General features: G+C 31.1%; 1 long non-coding RNA gene across 1 annotated transcript; it reads left to right on the top strand.

Annotated features, from left to right (window-relative positions):
• The first annotated feature begins 2,202 nt into the window (after positions 1 to 2,202).
• LOC113079644 (uncharacterized) lies at positions 2,203 to 3,583 on the top strand. Its single transcript, XR_003281740.1, has 2 exons — positions 2,203 to 2,791; positions 2,873 to 3,583. It is a non-coding gene; the product is annotated as an uncharacterized LOC113079644 (long non-coding RNA).
• Positions 3,584 to 4,755: the final 1,172 nt, after the last annotated feature.

Raw genomic sequence — 4,755 nt, forward strand, 5'->3', positions numbered from 1 at the left:
TGTTTAATTTGAAATGTATACATGATTTTTTGACTTATATTTTGTATTTGCTGTGCGGTTCTGACGCGGCGTGTGTCAAAAATAGACTAGACTAGAAAACGTATTATTTTTCTCAGGCATATGTGTAATGTGATATTCATTATTAAATTAATATTATTATTTCTTAGTTATAAATATTGTTTTAAATTGCATGATGTTTCTGGTCTTAATTCTATTATTTTTGTTTTGCTTTCTTTTCATATTTTATGATTAGTCTTTAAATTGTATTGTACAATGGATATTTAGTTTGGTATGTTGTGCAGCACTTTGGTCAGCATTTATGTTGTTTTAAAGGGCTATATATAAATAAACTCGACTTAGAGCCTATTTATAGCGAAGTGGCGCTAGAGTGGTCTCGATCAGCTCCGGTAGCTGCGTTGGAGCCGTATAGCGCCGCAGACATGTGCAGTGGATATCTGTGGCGAAACAGTAATTTTAGAGTTCACTAATGTATGTGTGCTGTCTAGGTGGTGTTATGAAGTTTGGTACACAAAACATGGATTTGTTTAAATAAGAGGCATTGTTAATATCAGGATTTGTACATTTTCACAGTTAAATAGCAAATTACATAAATGTAAGCCTTTAAAGTACATAAAATGCCTTTGAAATAAAAGCAGCAACCAGAGGCATGTATTTATTTATTTAATCTGTTTTAAAAGACGAAGTAATTTAATGTAATGTGGTACAGTTCTTTTGTAGCAGTGTGGAAATGTTTTTATTTATGTGTTTGTAACTGTTAAAATAAAAGATAGGAAATAATAAAATATAAAAAAATAAATGCATTAAAATGTATATTTACCAATAGGCTATTATCAAAAACAGAAAAATCACCAAGAGTTTGTTAGATTTTAACTGCTACAATATAAAGTGAAATGTGCAATGGTGAACTGAGTTGAAATTCAAGGCACGACGATGTTCCTAAGTAATTTGAAAGGCCATTGTTTTGATGGTGAAAAACCATTGTTAAATCAGTCATGAAGAGTAAATGGATTTGAAAATGTGTGTAACGATCTTTTAAAAAGTTTTACTAAATTAAGTATGGGTCTTATTCATTAAAGTGGATTATATTTCGTTGAATGCTTTAGGTGTAAATATCAGCAATTAATGCTAGAGAAGCCCAAATGATCAGTTAATGTAAATGTAATTGCTGCTATTAACACTAGTAATGGTGGCATTCTTTCTTAAGCACTTTTATTTTTATGTATAGAGACAAAGAAAGGTTTTTTTATTTTTTAAGAAACATAGGAATAATTGTTTCAATTAGAAGGTTTAAATATGCTCACAATAATTGTCCCTTTATGAATATATATATATATATATATATATATATATATATATATATATATATATATATATATATATATATATATAGACTTTAAAGTGTATTGAAATAACAAAGACACAATATGGCTGTACTGTATAACTAAAAGAGCAATATTTAGAAAACGAATATGTGAAAATTAATTATGTGATTAGTAGGCTAATAATGAGTCAATAGTTTTGCCTGTGAGTTTTGCTTTATAGAACAATCTTATTATGGATATTTTTGTGAAGAGTGATTTGTAATTGGATGGTAGAAGTGTAAAATATTATTAATTAATTTAATTTAAGTACAGTCAAAATTGACTATAATTGTTGAATGTTTTATATATTTATTTATCTATATTTTATTTGTGTTTTAGTATTTGTTGGTGTGTAAAAAAAAATATTGTAGGACAAAAGTGCTTTCAGTATAAGGTTATATAAGAATGTGTTGTGTGTATGATTTAATCAATTAAAGTCAGTGATAGAAGTGTCTGTTGTTTTATTTATAGAAATGTATAAGGTGTTGTATATTAATTATTATCCTAAAAGTAAAAAAATAATAAAAGTAGGCTATATATAATTATTTTTGTGGAACGTGGTCAAAATTGTATCAATGTTTTATTTAAACTATATATTTATTTATTAAAATGATATACAATAGTCATTAAATAAATATTTAGTGATCTATAAAGAATTGTGTTAGTATTATTTAAAACCAAAAAATCTGGGGTAGCGATATTTTTTATAGATTGGTGAGAGCTATGGAAAGAAAGAAATGGACTTTAAGCACTGAAACATGCAATTTTGTAGCTATAATGTCAATATGTTGAATTTTGTGGTAAAATATATCTTGTTTAGTAATTTGTTGTATTGACAAGTCAAGCTAGTAGATATTTATAATATTATAGTGGCTTGATTGGATGTTTTTAAATAAAGATTTACAAAAACTATGATTGTGAAAGTGGAAGTCGTGACATTTGCCTAGTTTGGTAGCCCATACTCGGAATTGGTCTGCATTTAACTTATCCAAGTACACACACACACAGTAGTGAGAAGTGAAGACACCGTGAACACATAGAGCAGTGGGCAGCTATAGATCCTGCGCCCTGGGAGCAACTGAGGGGTTCAGCAGAACAGGTTATTTTGTCAGGTGAGGGGGCGTGTTTCGGAGGGTAAGTGACGTCAATGTAACCCTTTATTTAAAGTGCTGAGTATGACGGTTCTGGCACTCAGCTGGACTGTTTGTTGAAGTCTGTGTAAAATGGAGAAAATTGGTGAGAAGTAAAAAAATTTTTTAGAGCGGAACAATGTTTTTATTTTATGTGTACCGAGTGTATTACTCTTTATTTTTGTAGTTGTTAATCTTTATATTTTATTTATTTTGTTGGCACAGAAAGCAACAAGGTTGTTTCCAGGTTTGGGAAGAAAGACTTCCTTGTACCTAAAGGTATATTTGTTGACTAAATAAATTTTCTTATTTTTTGACACATGGGTTATTTAGTTGTGACAATGGTTTTGTTTCTTGCAGGTCTGAATGTTTGCTTCTTGACGGATTCCATGTGCCGTGGTTTGGACCAATACTGTGAGGGCGCATATTGTTGGGTTCATCCGGGAACTACTTTGGTCCGTTCAGCACAACAGCACGTTTATCATCTGAGAAGAGTAAACGGGGATGCCTTGTTAATCATTCACATTGGGACAAATGATGTCGCTAGTGGGGTTTCAGCGGAAACCATCGTTAACCGAATGGCATTGCTTGTGGAACGCCTTCGTCACTCTTTTAAGTACAAACTGTATTTCGCTATTTGTTCTGTTTTGCCTCGTTATGTTGATGACAAGCAAACTAAACATACAGTGAAGCGTTGCAATATATTGTTGGAAAGATGGTCTAGTGAGATGGACAATGTTGTTTTTTTGCGAACGTGGAGAGCCTTTGTGTCTGGAGGATGTATATGTTCTGAAATGTTCCGTCCAGATGGACTTCACTTGAATGTGAAAGGGAAAGATCGTCTTTTCCAGTATTTCAAACATTTTTTGTGGAACTTTTGTAACTATATTCTTCGCTTTCCAAGCTTGCAGCAATAAATCTCTATGGAAATAAGCTTTTAAAAGTGTTGATGCAACTTATTTATTGTTCGATATTTTTGGGGTTAAAAAAATGTTCTGCAAATATCAATTGTGTGTATATACAGGGGTGCACATAAATGGTCCATAACCAAAAAAAAAAAAAAAAAAAAAATCCGTTAAATATGTTCTGACAATGTAAATACACAATTAGCCTACCATTTTAGATCACAAACTGCACTATATAAGTTTTATTTTCAACATGAATACATAAATCTAGTGTATTTCATGCCGTTTTTAAAGCACAATGCAAAACTATGACATTCATCCACTGACGCTCTTACTTATAGGCCTACTTACTTGCAGGCAACATGTCACAGTGAATGCCTGCTGATTTTACGTTTGAATATGATAAAAACGCTTTTATTTTATTTTTTATCTTTAGAGCTTTTATTCAAAGCTACTTAAAATTGGGTAATTACATAAAGCGATTATCCTTAAAGAGGCAAACAAAGAAAGCAGTAAATATTAGCATTTTATTTTTAAGTTTTCTATAAAATAAATGTAGCCTATTTGTATTTAATACTATGACTACCTTTTTTTTTTTTATAATATCTCACACTATTATTTAGTTTATCTACTATAATTGTATATATTAAAAAAACTAAATAAAGTGAAATTATATTATAACTATTATGAATTAATGTTTGATATTAATATGTGGGCGTAGATTATGCAAAACTATGACATTCATCCACTGACGCTCTTACTTATAGGCCTACTTACTTGCAGGCAACATGCCACAGTGAATGCCTGCTGATTTTACGTTTGAATATGATAAAAACGCTTTTATTTTATTTTTTATCTTTAGATATTTAATATTTACTGCTAATATTTACTGCTTTTAATATCATGGAAACTCGTCCCCCACACGGTCAAGTCTGTCCTCATAGAGGTTTTCAAGAGCTGGTGGGAATAAATACAGATTTAAACTCAAAGAGACGGGATAGTCTGCATATGATTTGATATTTAATTTGGAGCCAGAATACAGCGAGATAAATATCACAGAGCGCAAACACTCCTGCAGTGTGTGTTTCATTCATACTCGAAGCCGGAGGGCGCTCTTGCGCAGAATGCCATTTCAGGAAGATCCTAATATGGGCAAAAGCGTCCAGCTATCGCTGTATGAAAACAGTTTTACACAGGAAAAAAAGCCCAGAAAGTTTTGCATACACGAAGACATTAAACATACGATTGCAACAATACATGGTTTTTCATGTAATCTCCAGCAGGTAATAAATAAAGTATGAACAATCAAGGATTTGTACATTTTCACAGTTAAATAGC

This window comes from Carassius auratus, unplaced genomic scaffold (genome assembly GCF_003368295.1).
Source record: "Carassius auratus strain Wakin unplaced genomic scaffold, ASM336829v1 scaf_tig00028924, whole genome shotgun sequence".
Taxonomy (NCBI): Eukaryota; Metazoa; Chordata; class Actinopteri; order Cypriniformes; family Cyprinidae; genus Carassius; species Carassius auratus.